This window comes from Taudactylus pleione, unplaced genomic scaffold, assembly GCF_031769625.1.
Source record: "Taudactylus pleione unplaced genomic scaffold, aTauple2 ptg001339l, whole genome shotgun sequence".
NCBI classification, from domain to species: Eukaryota; Metazoa; Chordata; class Amphibia; order Anura; family Myobatrachidae; genus Taudactylus; species Taudactylus pleione.
Genome location: NW_028285739.1, coordinates 104,616 through 125,896, shown reverse-complemented (window position 1 = coordinate 125,896; position 21,281 = coordinate 104,616). Strand labels below are relative to the sequence as shown.

General features: G+C 39.1%; 1 long non-coding RNA gene across 1 annotated transcript; it reads right to left on the bottom strand.

Moving 5' to 3' along the window:
* Nucleotides 1-12,546: 12,546 nt before the first annotated feature.
* LOC148443044 (uncharacterized) lies at nucleotides 12,547-17,793 on the bottom strand. Its single transcript, XR_015875755.1, has 3 exons — nucleotides 17,404-17,793; nucleotides 16,753-16,873; nucleotides 12,547-13,506 (listed from the first exon to the last, which is right to left on the bottom strand). It is a non-coding gene; the product is annotated as an uncharacterized LOC148443044 (long non-coding RNA).
* Nucleotides 17,794-21,281: the final 3,488 nt, after the last annotated feature.

The window sequence follows — 21,281 nt, the reverse complement described above, 5'->3', positions numbered from 1 at the left end:
TATATATATATATATATATGTGTGTGTGTGTACTGTGCAGAATTATGGGCGGCACTCAATGGACTTTTTATCAAAATGTAAATGAAAGCACGAACACCTTAATCCTTAAATCTCAACTTCATTTATATGTATATATTCTGTATATATATATATATATATATATATATATATATATATATATATATATATATATGTATAGAGTTCAAAACCCAGTTGCACTTGTATATGTGAAAGAGTGCTTGGTGCATAGAGGTATTGGTAGATAGTTCACATAAAGTTCCAGCACATCCATTTATAAATGCAAAAAAATCATATATATTTGTGAAAAAAATGTCAGCAGCATCATGGATTTAGCAGCAACATGGAATATATCAGAGTGTAGTGAGATCCAATTAAAAAGTGAGGCATAACGTTGGAACAGAATACTCGGCCAAGCCAAGGTGGTCACCACAACTGTCAATTCGTCAACATCTCACAGGACCCACATGGTTACAGGTCTGTTCGACAGCTGTTTCGGTGCTACATGCGCATTCCTCATGAACAGAAAAACTGTGGCACGAGACACCATTAAATAGCCAAACCAATCGCACAAACTGCAACTCACCTGCAGGTGTTCACGTCTCCATCGCCATCCACAATGGGACCAGAAGTGACATGACGCACATGCTGGATCTGTTGAATAAAGATGCTCCACGTGACAACCCCTGATCACATGATCGGAAGTGACACAGCTGTCGTGCAGGCAACGCTAGTTGTAAGGTAGTCATAGTAACCTAATGGCACTATAATTATAATGAAACTACATGCGGACGGTAATAAAACACATCCATAAAGAAATCAATGGTCTACCCATATAATACAACATGGCCTATTATGAATATATAATAGTACTATGCTAGAGGTCTATATACATAGTAAAAGCGGACAGGTGGCTATGAATGGTGTACGTGCACATCAACTACTGGGTTCAACTGAAAAGAACAATACAACATGACAAAACAATATATAGGCCTAAATAATAAAACAGACTAAATAAAATAGATAGGAAAATATAGTGAAAAGTAAACTGGCATATAGTGCATTACATAAACCTATAAAGATGTCAATTCAGGATATAAATCACAGAAAGCAACTTGGATATTGACCCTCATTAAGCCCATTGGGTATTACAGTGTTTAAGCGGTCGATCCAAAAACTCTCCTTCTGCAACAACAGTCTGTTCCTGTCACCCCCTTGTCTTAAAGGAGGAATACAATCAATTGGCATACATTTGAAATCCTTAATAAGGTGTTTGGCTGTCACAATATGTCTTGCCACCGGAGGGGTATTGACATCAACTATCTAAAGGGCTTTCTTAATGGAAGACCGGTGGAGGGCAATCCTCTCTTTGAGGGTACAGATAGTTTTACCCACATAAAGTAGGTTGCAAGGACATTTATTTAAATAGACAACAAAATGGCTATTGCAGTCTAGATGGTGTCGAATTTCATATTTAATGTCCTTTTTGGGATCCACAAAATGAGCACCAAGCATTAAAAATTGACAGTTGACACACCCATGGCATTTGTAGGCTCCATTTTTGGACCATAACTAGCTTTTGTTGGAAATAGGTCCTATATCAGATTTAGAAATCATCTGTTCGATGCTGGTACTTCTTTTATAACAGAAGAGTGGCTTATCACAGCAAAAGCGTCCAATGTTCTCATCAGACTGTAAAATGTGCCAATGTCGCAACACAACCTCACGGATGTGCTTAGAGGCAATTGAGTACGTGGAGGAAAATATCATCCTGGAACCTTCAGTCTTAGAATCTTTGTTACCAAGAGTGTCCTCTCGCTTATTTTGCATACATTTATTAATCGCCTCCTCAATTTCATGACTCTGGTAGCCCCTATTGACAAACCTTTGTCCCATCTCCTGTAGGGCACAAGGTAAGTCATTAATATTGGAAGTAATCTATACCACTCTAAGGAATTGAGAGAAAGGAAGACCTCACTTCAAAGGATTTGGGTGAAAACTGTCCACCAAAAGCAAAGTATTTTTGTCCATTTCCTTATGATAAATCCTGGTAGATAATCCACCAGTATTATTAGTGACATCAAGATAATTAATAGTGACATTGCTGTATGCTTGTCACAGTGCGCCGGACACCGGCTACCACTTACTGGGTCCGGCAGCACTGGAATCTCCATCGGCAGCAGGCAATGGGTGGGGAGTCCCCGGAGCCTGCTGCTGTGATGTCCACTCCGGGTCACCCTTCCGCTGCCTGGAAGTGCAGGCAGCCGTGGCTCTCCTTGGAGCACACGCACTGACCTGCAGAGAGATTTAAAGTGACAGGTGCTCCAAACGTGAAGTTCCGGAATTTGTTGTATAAATACATAGTGGTATACTTGGATGACTTCACGTTTTGGCATCAGAATTGAACTTGAACTCTATTAAAGGAAGACAGGTGCCAGAGTATAGGCTCCATACCATACTCCAGCGTTCCAAGTACTCACCTGTTATCCTGATCTTGACCTTGGCTTGTTTGTGACTCTGAATTTGTCTGATCCCTTGTACTGCTCCTGATATCTGGTTCTGACCTCGGCTACTCCCTGTGACCCATTTACGTATGCTCCCTGGTACCGTCTCATCTGTTTGGTTTTGACCCGGCCTGTCGACTACGTTTGTCTTCTGTACCTCATCCAGTGTTCACCAGTACCTGTGTAGGGGAACCTAACCTGAGGGCCACGACCTGTGTGTCGGACGCAGCCAAGTCCATACCTTCGTGCGAGGGTCCCTGGTGAATACCGCTGGCACATTAGATTCCGCACCTCAGGCATAGGTCTAGCCAATTCCCTAAATACGGGCCGCATCCACAATCTGTCCAAGAGTTGTGACAATGCTAATGTGAACCTAATGTTGGTATCCAACATATTGAGAGCATCAATTAATTGCATCAGGAATTTGGATACTCCAGTCCACACCACAAACAGGTCGTTGATATACCGTACATGAAAATAAATGAATTCAGAAAAAAACGGATGTGCATTGATATGTTGATTTTTGTACATATGCATATATAAATTGGCATATGATGGGGCAATATTAGACCCCATCGCCGTCCCTCTTAACTGTAAATAAAAATAATTTTCAAATAGAAAATAATTTTTATGCAAAACTATATGCAAAAGAAGTAACAAAAACTCAACACATGGACCCTTGTAGTATGGACTGTTGGAAAGCAAGCTCCTGACCCAATGGGCTTAATGAGGGTCAATATCTGAGTTGCTTTCTGTGATTTATAATCTGAATTGATATCTTTATAGGTTTATGTAATGCACTGTATAGACAAAAGATATGTCTGCGCTTGTGTTCACAAAAAAATCAAATGAATGATTGATTTAATAAATATAACAATTTAATGTGTACATATAAACTAGAACTGCAGTTCCTATATTAAAATTGATAACAGCAAACCCACTAAACCAAAATACTATTGCATAAAATACATAAATGGTATAATAAATCTCATATAAATAAACAACCATAAATCATCATTTAGGAACAATGGTAAATAGATTGATATCCCCAATGATGGAAGGGGAAAAAGGGAAGGAGGTCAGCAGAGTGTCTTTGAATGTGAAGCACTCACCGCTTCCCCGTAAATGATTAAATGGAAATTCCAGAGTAATATCCCGTAAGGCTCCTATTCAATAAATGGAGCAGCTTGGATGAAAACAATGAATGTAGTGTACTCCAACAGTGGTATAGTACGAAGAAGCTACTTGCCGTCAAATAGATCCACAGTGGGATAGGAGGCTCCGGCAATTGATCCGCGGTACACGCTGCAGTCAGGGGACATGATGTGCTGCACTCCGGTATTCGTGCTTGCACAGTGACCGCTCACCATCAGCACAGCTACCCAGGAAGTCTGTATGCTCCAGCAGGCTCCTGACTCCAGATGGTTCAATGTACTGGGTAATGGCTGATTGCGGCTGGAAGTGAATACTGATACGGTCTCAAATTCCTATCAGGAACGGATGCATGTAATAGTTTCTATCCCTTGAGGCATTTCTCCCCTCTCACAGGGGTTTTATCAAAAGGCTGAAGTAACCATTGTATCCATGAATTCCTATTTAAATGGGTGGTGACCAATCCCATCTTCAAAAAATCACCAGTATTCATTTCTAAGTTAATTATATACTATTAACTCAGTAATGAGAACTTGTAATACAGCTCAAAATATCTCAGTATTGGATACTTTTAATATTAAAACCATATAACACCAAAAACATTTGTTTTTAACTAATTATTTGCTGGGTGAATACAAGAAATATCCTAAATGTATCAAACATCTAAATTAATAAACTATATGGATCATAGATTACAGATAACTTAACATCTATTTTCAATAAAAATAAAAAAATATAAAAAATAATAAAATAAAGAAATCAAAAAATGCTATACAAAACACACATAAATATAAAAAAACACATGGATTAAATCCAACTAGTCCATCACCAGATGAACAAAAAGGATTATTAGAATAACCCAAAAAGAGCTGAAATTCTAAATATTCCATAATAATTCCCACAACATAAAAAATAAGAGATAGTGGTATAATGAGAAAGGAAATAAAAACCATTAAATAATCCCACATTGTAGGACAGCCGTTCTACAATCATCCTATACAACTGTAGTTGGTGGATATATCCCCTATTGTATATTTTCCACTTAAACAATAAATGAATATAACGATACATAAATATAGAAGCAGAGAAAATCAGAAGTCTAATTCAACCATTTCGTTTAGCCCCTCCGGATACAGAGTCCGTAATGCATGCTTCCAATAAGCTTCACGGATGCAAAGTTTATGATATCTATCCCCTCCTCTCAAAGTGGGGGAGATGAATTCGATACCTGTAAGTGTCAAACCTTCAGGGTTCCCAGAGTGTTAGAAACGAAAGTGTCTTGAGACACTATGTGTGTCTAAACCATTAAGTATATTTCTCCTATGTTCTAAATATCTAGTTTTTAAACATCTTCTGGTACACCCTATATATTGCAAAAGGCATGGACACTGTAATAGATATATAACATAAACACTATTGCAGTTAATAAAGGACTTAATGGAATACTTGATAAGAGAGTGTTTGGAGGAAATAGATAAGGTCTTATTCTGAAAGTAGCCACATGATATATACCGTGATTGGGAACATTTGAAACAACCTACAATTTTAGGTAACCAATCTGATTTCATAGATGAAGCTTCTAATGTCTTTTTCCTTTTAAAAAGACTTGGAGCTAATATGTTCTTAAGGTTATCTTCCTTTTTGAATATTATTGTAGGTTTAGTTTTCAACTCTTTTTTCAAAAGGGGGTCAAAAAGTAATGTTTTGTAATTCCTACTAAAAATGTTCCTAATCTGATGGGAACAACTGTTGAATTTGGAAATGAAAACACTAGATTTATCCAGATCTAATTTGGATGAATTCTTCTTAGAAGGCTTTAAAAGGACACTACGATCAGGATCTTCAATTGCTTTAAGAGAATCGTGTAAAAGGGATTCAGGATAATTATTTTCCTTAAAAACTTCACAAAGGTGTGTGGCTTGTTGGGTGAAAACATCCCTTGACGAGCAGTTCCGACGTAAACGTCTGAACTGACCCGAAGGGATGTTCTTCAACCATTGTTTACAGTGGATATGGGATTCATTACGAAAGAAATAATGAATATACTAATCCCTCAACACCCGATTACACCTTTATTTTACTATCCCTATGATTCACAAGAATCTGGAAAGGCCCCCTGAAGCTAGGTGGATAGCCCGTTCGGATCTCATTTTCCACAAGGGTTTAAATGAGTCCATCTCTTATGGCTGCTTTTTATGAAGAGGTCTCTTTGTACTCAATTATATGTATCATGTATTTAATTAAGTGCTTTTCTAATAGGATATTTGTATTAGCGCTACCTTATAGGGAATATGTGCTAGATTGCTAATAAGTACTGACATATAGTATTTTATAGCTATTACACACTGGTTTCCATGGTGATGGGATACACTGATGCATCGCGATCAGGTGTACAGCGCGATGACATCATTTGGAAGCGAACGCGGGCGGGTGTGTGGTCCCCTCTCGAGGAAGCTGAAGTGCTGCAAGTAGAGTGAGGTTCTTCGGTATAAAGGTATATTTATTTCTCTATGTTATTGAACCTGAAGACAGTGATAAACTGAAACGTTGTTAAGCTATCCAGCCTGTCTATAAATTTGTGAGGGCACCGGCTGCAGTAGTATATTGATTTTTCGGCGTTCCGGACCTTTGGTAACTATATATATAAATATATATATATATATACACACACTGTATATATACATAGATATATATATATATATTATTACAAGCTAAACATGCTCCATAGATTCATGATCACTGAATTGGAAATTATGAATTACAAGAAAAAGTGATATTAGTAGGTCCCAATATTTTATGTAGAGTAGGTGTTCACTAAGCATTAAAGTGGTCAGGATACTGGAATTTCACCTTTTAATTACTTAGAGGCCTATGTATCAAGCCGTTTTTTACATAAAATTCAGCAGGAACTGCCGTTTCAGTATACTTTTATGTAGTGAGCCTATGTACTAAAAGCACAATGCAGGAGATTTCACAGAAATCTCCGGTAAAGTGCTAATCTGCACTGCAGATCACAGTCCCCATTATTATCAATGGGGACTACGAACTGACCTCTATGTACTAAACTCCAAAAAGACAAGCTTTTCGGAATATAGCCCCTGCAGTTTATACCCTCTTCAGAAGGTGTAAACTACTTTAAGCCTATGGAGGCTCCAGGGGCAGGAGAGAGACATTTCGATCTCTCCCCCGCAGCCCCAGGAAGCTGACACTATGTGCATGTCTGAGAATCACAGTTAAATCTTAGGATCACTATCATACTTGGTATCCGAAGAGTAGATGCAATGGCTGGTGCAGCAGGCAATACAGGTGCATCTGCAGGAGGGGCTGGATTGGGCAGGTGGGCATCCAAACTGGTTGAGAACTCTTACAATTTTTTTTCAACTGTGCCTGAGTAGCCTATTATTGTTCTATTCTATAAGCAAGGTTTTTTGGATCTTTGTTGGACATTGGCTTTCCTAGAGGATTCATCTTTGTGCCAGAAATTACTATCAGGAACTCACAAATATTGAATGCATCTGATTGGCTCCACTCACTGCTTAGGCATAGAATCTATTGTGGCATGTCAGTTTTCACCAGGTATCCCAGCAAGGAGGTTTAGACTTTTTCTGCTGACACCACACAGGTCATGGCCCTCTATGAATAATACCAGATGTGTCCAGCAAGAAGATACAGATGGAATAGAGGCTCAACGTTCCATGGATGGGCTGGTGACAATGAGACAATGAGGATACCTCCAGCAGGAATGGCCTGATATAGATAGGGCAAAAGGCACCAGGTTACCAGGGCCTAGGGAAGTAGATCCCAGACACAAGTAACTAGATAAAGGATTACAGGCACACAAAGGGCTGACATGCACTGACATTCTGGCAACCTATGATTTATATTTGCACTCAGACATCAATCTGATTTCATATAGATCTCTCTCACCAGGTGTAGGGTGAGGCAAGTAAGTCTCTGATAGTGATGATTGCTGCTTCCAGAAGCAGATGCAACTCTGGTACAGTACTAGGAAAATTTATAACCTGGTCAACTTGCGTTCAGTACTATATTCTTGCTGAAATATTATAATTTTTTTTAATTCTGTGCTCCTTTTGTTTTACTTCTGATACCTATAACCGATAATATAACTGATAATATAACTTATGTGAAGTAAAAGATGTTATGAATGATATCCACAGGTGTAGGAATACCAATGTTTTGTGATCCTGATCAGTGGTCGAAGTGGGGCGGTATATGGTGCTGCCGCTTCTCGGCCCCACTTAATTTTAGCCACAGAAGAGAAGTTACCAGCACTGGGATTTAGTATGGGATCCCAGCACTGGAACAGCAACGGCTATGTGTAGAGATGTGTCCTGCAGGGGACACATCTTGATCAACGGAGGCGCTGACATGTTGCCGGGACAGAGCATCACTGTAAAGTAAGCAGCACGCACTGGCTGGCTCGCTGGCGGCCAGCCAAACGCGGGGCTCGCTGGCGGCCAGCCAATGAGAAGCTTCCAAGTGGCAGCTTCTCATTGGCTAAGAAGCGTCGTCAGATTAAACTGCAGCAACCAAGATGACCCGATGCTCCCGGCGGCTCCATTCCAGGAAACGCAGGCCAGAAACATTTAGAGATAGAGGAGGGTTGAAAGAGGGAATAGGGGGCAGACAGATGGAAGCAGGCAGTTAGTATTGTAGGGAGTGAAAGAGAGAGGGAATCAGTTAATGAGAAGGGCAGGGTGTGAGAGAGGGGAGCAGGCAGGGAGAAGTGTAGGGGTGAGAAGTACAATGGGGTGATATGGAAGCAGGGGCCGAAGGGGGCAGGGATTCAATCACCATATCTCCATACCCCCACCTCTAAATTCCCACTTCGAGCACTGATCCTGTTTACATAACTTGTATGAAAGTTGACTATTAAACATTAGCAGGAAAACACACTAAGGGCCTAATTCAGATTTGGGAATAGAATAAGATAGAGCAACTTGCCATGGGGAGGGGAGTTCAACGCGACCCCAGGCCAGCGGAACCCGCGACCAGATGACAGATGATGATTTATCAGTGTGTATGAACAACCATCATCTGTGGATATATCTTTTAGGTGTGTATCCAGCTTAATTATATTCCAAAATCTGAATCAGGCCCTAAATACATAAACTGAATAAAAAAAGCTGTACAGGTAATATAGGGTGTAGAGACAAAGTATAAGAAAAAGAAATACAAATCAACAGAATACTCTACATTTTAAAACGTAAAAAAGAAAACAACTGAGCAATATATCACACAAACCAGAGACCTTGATCATGCAGATATTGTAGAACCTTTTTCCAGGTCTGGTATAGAGTGAAGAGCCGTCAGCCTCACCGCACAGCTGCAGTAATTAATAATTCAAAGAGTGTTTAAAAGAAAGTCATCAGCAGAACATGAGCAATTAGCTTTATTACCAATAAGAAACAATGGTAATGAGAATTCAATTTTGTGTAAGACACATTGGGGACACATAATGTGTTCTGGTATTAGTTTTATTGTGATTGTCTTTTTGTTTTATTTTTCATATTAAAAACAACATCTTTAAGTTTAAATAATATGAAGTTTCCCCATTTACCATTTTGTTTGATGTGCAGTTGCCAACTTCTGAAATTCCCTTGCTATCAGAGCCGGGCCTAAGCAATTTGATGCCCTAGGCAAGAGATTTGTTGGTGTCCAGTAGCAGATAATGCCACCACCAATATTAGTGTTTATACAGGGACTCAAAAATAGCACATTCGTTTTTGGCTTATTGTTTATTGTTAAAGAAACACGTCCTAAACACACAAAATATACAACTATCCCGGCATCCTCCTTTGCTACGTCCGCAGCGCAGAGGTGAACGGCGTTTTGTGGAGGTGGCTTTGTTGGGGTGGAAATGGTAGGCTGCAGAGAGTCAGTGCAGGCTCAGCCTGCTGGACTCCGCAAAGGGCCATAAGTGGAGGAGCTGTTGCAGCTGGGCATGCGCAGCAGCCCTCCTTCAGAGACCAGCAGCCATTTTTGTTAATGCCTGATGCCCACTACCCCCACTGTGCAGAGTCTGCTACTCTGCTCCAGCCTCCCTGGACCTGCTTGCTCCTGCAGGGGCAGTCCGCTGCTGCTGTTGTTACTGTGAGCTGCCAGCTGCAGCCCTTTCCTATCACGGCTGCCTAACTACTAGCGGAGCCCCGCCGTCCAGGCTGTTCCACCGCTGCCTGCCCGCTCACTGTTTGCTGCTGCCAGGCCCGACTGGAGCTCAGCTGACAGCTCTGATCAGGACCAGCAACAGCAAACAGTGGATGCTGTGCAGTGGCAATAGCAGCTGCCCCAGCTGGCAGCAGGTGCCCCAAGCCTCAGTACCTGCCCCTAACTTTTGCCGACCGCTGGCCCTAGGCAGGCTTAAATGCTCTAGGCATTTATTTAGTTTGCCTGTGCTTAGGGTCGGCTCTGCTTGCCATATTGCTGAAACATTGATGCAAATGATAGTTATTTTGCGTAACTTAGAATAAAATAAAGACAGCGCATTAACCACAATTCAATATCATAAAAACAATAAATTACCATGTAGTGTGTCCCTTGATGCAAAGGCTTATGCTGGCCATACACGGGACGATTGATCACACGATTTGGGCAGTTTCTACAGGTTGGACAGACCAATCATTTGCAAATAGTTGTATTTTGAGTCTACTGCGACCCCGATGCGCGTCCCCGCTGTCGTCTAGTTGGATCGCAGATCAGATGATTTTGCAGAGAGATCTCAACTGATCGTGTGGGAATTGACACACATTATGTGATGTGATTGATCAAATCGTATGGTCTTATGTAAAATAGTTGCATTTTAAATACAAGTCGTCCTGTATCTGAAGGGAAGAATTTTCAAGGGAAATCGTACAATTGATCTGACCAACTTTTGAATCTCACCGTGTATGGCCACCTTTAGTTTGACTATAATAATCAATGCATTTATTAAAAAATACATACTTAAAAACAACACATAAAAATACAAATCCATTAACAATGTAAATTGTATAGATTGGGTTTATATTAAATATAAAACATATTGTGTATACTCAGCTTGCAGACTGGCCACTTAATAGATCAAAATCCCCTGGTTATGCCAGAATGATTACTGTTGTAACTTTCCTTGAAGAAGTGAGATAGGACTTTTAGTAATTCCAAATAATTAATCCAGATGATAGTGGTATCCTCAAGCTGCTAATTCCTGGTGGTAGTAGTCCATATTAAACTAGCAGTGCACTAAAAATATCCTGGTTCCTAATGTGCACAGCTGATGGCGTGCATCTTACTGAACAAACCTGATGTTTGTCACAAGCCACCGTACTGCGAATGCAGGGCAAGACAAACGCAGAGCGAGCATTCGCTGCTAGTGTCCTTGCATGCAGAGAGCTCTCATGCTGCGTATGCAATCACAGTGGCTAATTTGTGCACACCCATGAAACAGCATTCAAAGGGACAGACACGTCTGAGTTCTTCCAATCATCTTCTGTCACCACCCCCAAACGCTGACAGCCTGTCACTCACTTTGCAATTAATTCCTCTGTGCATCCGTAATCGCAGTGCGATTGCTGTGCACGCGCAATGTGGCCTCTACGCATGCGTAATGGAAAACGTGCGATCTGCGTCCGTAATCACCACTGCGTATGCTGCTGAATCAGACCCATAGACTGTTAGACCTAAAGTCATCACATCAGTGTATATTAGAATAACTTGTGTATAATAAGAAATAATGAATCCCATACTTTTAAATTATTACATGTATTAGAAGTCACCTCTGTCCTCTGAGATCCATAACCTGTATAACATAAGGTCACTGAACTAATTGGTAACTTTTAAAATCCCTAGGGGGCAATTCAATTATCCTCAAAGTGCCTTTGGTATGGTGGGAATAGAATTATCGGCAATGTATTTTCCGTGATTTTTCCACTAGAAGAATAATCATTGAATATTACTTAGCGCTAATGTGTGCAGCTGAACACTGCAGTTCGCACATCGCTGACAATTTCATTTATATTATACCTTATCATTTATATTATGCCAAATATAAATACTGTGATCAAACGCCACTTGTAATCATAGCCATGTCCACTGTTGCAAGTTTGTTAGAAACCCTATTATGACCCTACATCACTTTACAAGTGGCCGCACTGATGAGTTACTGTTGCCTGCCATGCTTGATGGTTGTAGTGCATGGATTATTTAATAAATACAGTCCCGTATATAAAAATAATTACCATCGAAAAGAGAGCCTTGACTTTATGCCAACCATAATTACATCCAATCAGTGAGTGGCCTTTAGATAGTATTTCACTACAAAACTGTTAGCAGAGATCAAACAATTTATTTGTCAGAAAAAAGGCTTATCAGTAAGATATTGGATTTACCAAGCAAGGCCAGTGGAAATGGAACATAATGTACATCTTTACCACTTCAATGAGACACTTAAGCAGTGCATTGTGACCAGCTCCAACTTCAAAGGGGTTAATTCATTTAGAGGTTTTACAGTTACTGCTAATCTTCTGCACTATGAAATGACAAAGGGGGTCTATTCAGTCGTCTTTCTGTCTTTTTTTTTTCATTTTCATGCCATTGGCAAAATTCCCTATGTATCAGTGGCAGATTAAAGCTGCTTTGAATTAGAGGTATTGTCAGTAGTGGAACCGGGTTCTGTTTTTGCTAAATTCATCCCGTTCTGTCTAAAATTTACAGCAAGCTTAATATAGGTTTGAGATCTGTATTAAGTCATTCTAGAAGGATGGCTTATAGATTACATTTATTGCGATTTTTGTGCAGTTTATGTGGCATATTTATAATCTAAACATTAATTAAATGACCTTGACTTCCATGATTAGGTATTACTTAAAGTGTTGGAGTCAAACCAAAATAACTCATTGGAGTTAACTTATCAGCTTAACCAATTATTGTCTTTATTTATAATAATAATAATTGTATTTATATAGCACTTTTCTCCATCAGGGCTCAGTCGCTACAACATCAGAAACAAAGCACAAGGGTTTAGTATCACAGAAAGAAGAAAACAAACTGAAAACAGTCAACATAATCATGAAGTGCATATCACACCATACATATTTCAGTGACAGGTATTTGTTCCTTGTATAGTATCTCACACACTGTAACCTTTGTAGTGCGCCCAAGATGGCTGCCTCACCTGGTATGCCTGTGGGTGGGATGAAAAATACTTGGATCTGCTGGGTATGTAAGGTCCCTGCTCAAAGATTTAGTATGCTGCAACATTCCCATTTCGTGTTATCTTTCCTAAGCGTTACCTATTTCACCCAGGGTAATCCAAAATGGCTGCCTCGCCTGGTACCCTTCGTGTGTGGGATATATAACCTATAGAAGTTATTACCAAAAATGGCTCCACCAACCCTGCATTATGTCCATTGTACCCAAAAGATCCACAAGTTGTTCATCCTGCCCAAGGCAGCACCATCTGAGCCAGCTATCTTGGGTCCACTGTGTAAGTTACATCTGCAGGATGTGCAACTTGTAGAAGTATAACATTCAAGTGGATAAAAAATAAAAAGCTGAATACAGAGGCAAAAATTTAAGTATTAATACAAGGGTGACAGCAATATAACATCTATGGAAAAGTTAAAAGGAAAAGACAAAGAAAAGAGCAATATTGGAGCAAGCCTTTTGATTTGGGAACTACGACCCAAGGTCCATTTGAGAGGTCATCTTGCTGTGTCATACAGTACAGCCCAGTTTGAGTAGGTCAGCAGATTGTACAGGGAGATCAGCCAGGAGTGGATCAGGAGGGCTGCGGGCAGGATTGGGGATCCAGGAGCAGGCACAATCCTGGTGGAAACTGGGTGTTAGATAAAAGCAGTTTTTATTAGTAGAGAAGGTTGATTGTGTATTTTTTTTCATTCTGTTCTCCTCCTGGTTAACTCCTGAATATCTGCGGCTTCAGTTTAAAGTTCTAACAGCACTGTGTACAAAGCACTTAGAATCTAAGCACTCTGCTGTTGCAGCCACGGCCTTGCAGCCTAATAATCATGACTCATGACATACCCTATTTTATGCAGGGAAAAAGCACTTAATTGTTGCTTTTTTAATATCCTAGTTATTTTAAAATTGGAACAATTTAGACACATACATTTCTGACAGTTAAATCTTTATATAAGAATGACCATTTTTTCCTAGAATAAAGGCAGTTTAAAGGGATTAGTGAAACTATGATTCTATAGATGTTTCATTGTATTTGGCACCGAAAATATGCAATGGCTTGTTTTTATAGACTGAGAAAAATATCACATAGGCGTCCCATGTTCTATTTCACAATAATGGGAACCCTACTCAGACATTTATATTTTTCCATGCACATACATAGATAAATATGAATGTACACAATCGTAATTTTTCTGATATGTTTTCCTCTGTGACACAGTAGCAGAGTAACTATATTGTAAGTCTAACTCTTGCTTTGCTGGAGTAAGGTAAATGTTTAGTGGTGACAGGTTAATGAGTCTCATATATGTCAGTGTCAGTGGCAAACGCAGGATTTCTAGAGGGGGGTTTCCAAATGCTTGAATTTAAAGCAAGTGTGGCCAGTCCACGAAGAGGGCATAATCAGCAATTAACCAGCTATAATATACATCATAGGAAGTATAATGTACATAATAATTCGGAGATATACAGGACCAACAATCACATTATTCCGTTATATGCGTATGTAGGGCCATCCTGCCTGAGCTGAATGTTTTTATTTTTTATGTGAGCTCCATTCCAGATAATTTCAGCAAGTTCGGGAATCTGGGGGAGCAGCAAAAGAATCTAGCACTGCCCTGGACATAAATGTACAGATTGGTCTCTTTATGTACTGGCTAGTTCATTATTATACAGTATTACTAATTAACCCTATCGATGGTCTATATCAGTGCACCCCTAGCAGTGCATGTTTTCCAGATCTCCTAGTTGGTGCACAGGTGTATTTATTACTGGCTCAGACATTTTAAAAGATCAACAGGTGGTGCTAATTATTTAATTTGTGACACTGAGGGGATCTTAAAAAAATGCAACTTTAGTATTATATGCTATTTCTATTGTAGTCATCATAGTGTTGGCTTGGAAGGGGGGTTTCCAGGCTACCGGAACCCCCCCCTGCGTTTGCCTATGAGTGTCTCCATCAAGGTCTTTTCTCAGGCCTCATGGTTTGCCTATGAGCTATATTCACCTGTCAGAGACCAACCTGGTGTCAGAATGTTTATTATGGAGATAAAGTGTGACGGGAAAAGGAAGGACAGAAATTGTGTGTGAGATCAGGAATAATACTTTGACGTAAACACAGTCAAATTATACAACCTGCTTTGATAAAATAGATTGTTTATAGAAATGCGTTAGTAGGAAGGAGACTCACGAGGACCAGACCATGCTATGACCATCTGGAGGAGGATATTAAGGGTGACTGCTGGTTACCAGGACTGCCATCACATTCTACTGATATGCCTTCTTTACATCTATAAGCTGGTACTGGGCTCATTAGATGGATGTCTGCCTTTGTTTTATACATTGTTATATGTCAGTTGATTTTAACCTTTTGTATGTGCATTGTGGTGAGAGGGGTTGTCTCTCACCTGAATTGCCCACATTCTGGTAGGATAAGCTCCCTCCAAGGGAGAGGAAAACAAGACCAGCACATTCTGCAGTTACAATAGAAGTTTGGAATTCCGAGTTTTCTGAGCTGCACAGCTCAAAGTGGAGATATGTAACTCCTTCTTCTCCAGGTCGCCCAGAGCCAGCAGGAAGTGAGCAGCAAAGGAAGGGTTTAAAACTCTCACACACCTGTTGCTCCTTTGCTCCTGATGCTGGATAAGCTAGCCAGGCGATAGGCTGGGGATGGTGGTTAGCATTAGGGTGCCAAGACCTGGAGGGTCCACAGACATTAGCACAAGGAGTGTTGAGACATTTACTTTTATGTTGTTTGCTTATTTTCTGTTATGTGTCTGTGTGTGTCCAGGCCTAACCTCACGTATGCTAAGGTGCAGTGTCTGCTACCATTAAAAAGACACGGCTTTACCAAGTACCTGCCTGTCTGGAATCTTCATTTCAATACCCTGTGTTACAGCTAGGGATGTGCGCCGACCCCTGTGTTTTGGTTTTGGATCTGTACCTCCTTCAAAGTTTTGGATATGGATTTGGAACACCCTCAAGTGTTTTGGTTTTGGATCTGGATTTTTTAAATAAAAAATAGATAAGATTTAATAACAGCTAAAATAATGTAATTTATACAATCCAAAACTCGGAAATCGGATTTAAAATCCAAATTCCAAACCGCAAAAAGATCAGAACTGCAACCCGGATTTACCCGGATCTCCTCAGGAGATTAGAACCGCGACTTGGATTTACCTGGATTCACGAAATTCAGGTGGATTCGGATTTTTGGAGAACCGAACCGCAAATCTCTAGTTTCAGCATATATTAAATAGTATATTTTTTTGATCTGGCAGTAGTTCACCATATATTATTCATTTCCTATGGTGTCTGTTTCACTGCTGGGCGCAACTTTCTGAGATCAAGGAAAAGGAAAGGAATCATATTGAGATGTGCCTTTATCCATTGGGAGTCAGTAAGAGTCATTTACTCATAAGTAACTCTCTTTGCATGTCGTGAATTCTGCATGTGGAAGAAGAAAAAAGGGCACTTTCTATTTTTTAATGGATATTATATGAACACTGGGTTGTTTCAGTTTTTAATAGTATTACACTATTGTTATTTGTCATGTTTTTTCTTTAGCAATTTGTGAAAGGTTTGTTTCTTTATTTAAAACTCACAGCAGTGGTGGGTGCGCTGATTTGTATAGTTACACTTTTTGTATGTCTATAAATGTGTGTGTGTCCTACTGGCAGCCAAGGTGACCCTTGACTGAAAATAAGCAACTGTACCTTGAAATAATGTACCTGGCTGCTTTGGCATGGAAAACTCCACTTGTCTGACAGCACTGGAAACAGCCACGCCTATATTAACAATTATATCCTCCCACCTTTCTCCTCAGGCTTGTAGGCACAGCTCTTTCTGGCTCTCTTGGTTTGTACTAAGTATTCATTTGACTCACACAATCTTGAGGAAGACTTGGTGCCTGTATCTGTGTGGTGAAGAGTGATGGTGTAGTCTTGTGCCACTTGTTTGTTCCACCTGCTTTCATCTTCAGCATGCTAGATGCTTCACAGCCAGTCCTGAAGTGCAGATTGGATAGCTCTAGGAAAAAGTTAGGACCTGACACTTTCTCACAGACACAGCAGGGAAAGGAAGAATGAAAATGTAACACTCTGGGCGCACAACTCTGCAGCTAAGATAGAATAAGTAAGGTCTATATCACCAATAAAGACCAATGTATAAATAGATAAGAGAAAATGAACAAATTCCACAAAGCGCTGAGTGAAAAAAAATTTATAAAAAAGGATAACTGAGTGCCGTAGAATAATGCCTAAGCCAGGCGACAATCAATACATTTAATGACACAAAATACGATAAAAAGTGTACACATTACACACACATAAATTACAAATACATAGACCATAAATTAGCTGTAAAGTGCAATTAGTAACAGCATGAAACCACCAGGTATCAGCTAGTAAAACAGATGAAGGAAGGCTGATAGTCCAACTAAAGTGCAAATGCAGCTGCACGTAAGTAGGCACCACCGGGTGCTAAGAAAAAATTATATGTAAAATAAATGAGAAAAAATGGGCACAAGGGAACATACCCAATGAAAAAGCCCCGGGACCCCTAGGTAACCGGTCCTGGGATTATCCGGAATCTCCTTAGGGGTTAATCATAGGGTCCCAATTCTTCAAATAGGTGTGGTCTTGCTTCCAGTCTGACAGGTGTATAGGCATCCAGCGCCAACGCATTTCGACCTACAGCGGTCTTTGCCAAGGCATGTGGATGCATACACACTCTGAGGTTTATATAGGGCTAAGTTAGAGCAATTCCTGTTCCGCCCATAAAGGGCAGTGCAATAATAAAAAAAACAATTAACTCAACGATCCTAATAAAAAACACACATACTATATCTGACAAGGTAATGAGGTATGGATACATTCCTTCCAGTTAAAATTCCGGGAATAGATATTCTATAACTCCTTAAAACAATTCTAATTATCATGTGACCGGAAGTATTCAACCTAAATATTGCCCTATTCATTCCCATACTAAGATGGAGGTAGGTGGGCAGTCCTAAATCGTCCCTCATAAAGTCAATTGTATCCTAATAATATAAGTGCTGCATTCTCCAGATTCTCCCATTCGAATGCCCGGAAGTGCATAGCGTCACACCGGAAATCCGTCAGAGACAGTGGGGATGTCTGGGGAATGTAGTTCTTCATTCTGTTCTCCCATTCAGGTACCCGGAAGTACGTTGCGCCGAACCAGAAGTCCGTCAGAAAGAATGGAGATATCTGGGGAATGTAGTTCTCCTTTGTCCGGCAAGTTAAGTACTTGAATCAGGGGATGAACTTTATGCAACATGGCAGAATTTCGCAAGGTATACTGGGAAATGTAGTCCATCAAGCTCCCGTTTTTGTATTCCCGTTTTCATTGTCCCAAAAACGACCACATGCAAAATAAATAAAGGGTGCATTAATGTTCTAATCATGCAAATAAAAGACACATAGAGAAAGGAGAAAACTAACCTAAAATTCATGAATAATAGAAATTCATACATAAATACAATAAAACAATAAAAATATGAAAAATGGGTGTAGCCGATGACTATATATATATATATATATATATATATATATCTAAGATAATGAAGGAAAGTGGTTATAAAAACCACTTAAGCTCGAAATCTGCATTCAGTCCATTGGGACATAAAGTATTCAATTTATAAATCCACTTCATTTCCGTTTTTGATAGTATTGTGTCAATATTGTTTATTTTCCAATTTCCTCGAATACTATCAATTCCAATGAATGTTTTAAGACCCTTAGTTGAACAGTTATGATATTTTTTTAAATGTTCAGGAGTAGAATGGGGAACAGTTCCTTTTTTAATATTCCTGATGTGTTCCCCCAGTCTTGTTTTCAAATCTCTTATCGTTTCTCCTATATACCTTAAGCCGCAATGACATTCAAGCAAATAAATAACATTAGTGGTATGGCATGTAATAAACTGATTGATTTTATATTCTATCCCATTAATGTTGAACTCCAGGACCTTACTGGTATTGCTCTTTACAGTTCTACAAGCCATACAAGTACCGCACCTATGGAATCCCTTGGTGCAGATATGTTGTTTGTTTACATCATCTAGAGAACTCTTCACAAGATGTTTTTTTAGGTTCGGTGCCCGTCTGTAAAAAAAGGAAGGAGCAGATGGTAGTTTATCACTTAAGACTGGGTCATTCCTCAAAATTTCCCAGTGCTTATGAAAAAATGTTTCTACAGCTTTGTATTCATAATTATATCCTGTGATGAATGACCATTCTATGTTCCCGGATCTGCTATTCTTATTTTTATTCTTTGGTACTAATTGGCTATCTCTTGAGGTTGTTTTTGCTTTCTCTTCAGCCACCTCAAGTGCTTTCATTTGATAACCACTTTTTATGAATCTTTGTTTCATCTCTCCCAGTTGTTCCTTGAAAATAGATTCCTCTGTACAATTCCTACGAAGATGGAGAAATTGACTCCTAGGGACACTTCTAATCCAATTATTATGATGTTCACTTTTAACATTAATATGAGTATTGGAGTCAGTAGGCTTACTGTACCCCTTTGTATGGATTTGATTGTCCTTGATGTATATATTAATATCCAAAAAATTAATCAATTCCTTACTCAAATTAAATGTAAGTTGAATATTACTTTCATTGGTATTTAAAATGGTAAAAAATGATTTAAGATTCTCCTCTGTTCCTTTCCATAATAAGATAATGTCATCGATATATCTACACCAGAGTACCAAGTTTGCCCCCTGATCCAATACAATCTTTCTCTCCCAGTCCGCCAGGAACAAATTGGCATAACTGTGGGCAAACTTGGTACTCATGGCTGTACCGTTAACCTGAAGATAAAAGTCACCCGCAAAATAAAAATAATTATTTTTAAGGATAAAATTGATTCCCTCCAAAATAAAGTCTTTAAGATCTTCTTTAGAATTTGTATCCATCAAAAAACGTGAAACAGCTTGTATACCTTGTTCGTGATTAATAATGGTATATAAAGAGCCAATATCTGCCATTACTAGAAATATTTCTTCCTGCCAGTTGATCGCCTTCAATACATTAAGAATGTCCATAGTATCAGGTAAGTAGGAGGGGTTTTTTTTAACGAACGGTTGAAGATGATGATCAATAAAGGATGATAAATTTGTAGTCAAGCTATCGGCGCCGGCAATGATCGGTCTGCCGGGTGGGTTAGTTTGGTCTTTATGTACTTTCGGTAATACATATATTACTGGTCTTGATGTCTCTTCTTTATTGAGGAAGCCAAATTCTTCATCACTAATTGTTCCCTTCTCATGATACTTATCAAGTAATTTTTTCAAATTGCCTTTTATTCTATTCGTGGGGTCTCCCCTCAACTTCTGGTAAGTAATTTTATCTGACAATTGATGATGAATTTCTTCTTCATATCTAGAGCGATCCATCATCACCATCCCACCCCCCTTGTCCGCAGACTTAACAACAATATTACTATCTCCCTTTAGATCTTTGAGGGCCTGTCTTTCCTTCTTCATCATGTTGTTCCTAAACTTCTCTTTTCTAGACTCTAACTTGTTAACATCTGCTTGGACCATCTTTGCAAATGTCTCCACTTTTTCTTAAATTTTGACGTACTAGGGACATCTTTTTCTAACTCTTCATTATCCTCTTCGGCTTTCTTAATGAAATATCTTTTCAACGTTAACTTTCTTATATATTTCTGACGATCGATAAATGTATTGAAAGGATCATTTTTACATGTGAGGGTATATTTTAGACCTTTTGGAGGACTTTCTCCTCCTTCTCAGTGAGCGTTCTGGAACTTAAATTATAGATTTTAGTACATCCCCTCATATCGTCTTCATTCAGTTCTATAGCAGGAGTTTCATCCATTTTTTGTCCCTGTTTTTCAATCTTTTTTTCTGTACACCTCCTCTTTTGCCTCTTTTTTTTATCTTTATTTTTATTATTTATGAGTTGTTAAAATCTTCTTATTGGTGGAGATATTGATCTTCTTTTTGGGGATGGTACATCCCAAAGATCATCATATCTATTAGACAAATCCACATAAGGGATACCCCCACCATACAAGAAAAGAAAAAAATATATAACAGCGCTGTGGGACACCTGCAACTGAATTGATATTAAATGGATACAATAATAATCAGTTATATCAGATGAATTGTTACCTTTTATTTGCTAAATTGTATAATACTCATATAAACAACATACATCATTGGCCAATGAGATACTACTATAAAATATACATTTTAAAATAATCAACAATGAATGATACTGTAACAATATCCTTCTTAAGGTTAGCAACCATAGCAGCAGCATGGAACACCCGCTTTAAACATAAAAATATATATACATATATACAAACATAATATATATATATTTATTGATTCAATTGACATTTTTCACAGATACATTAT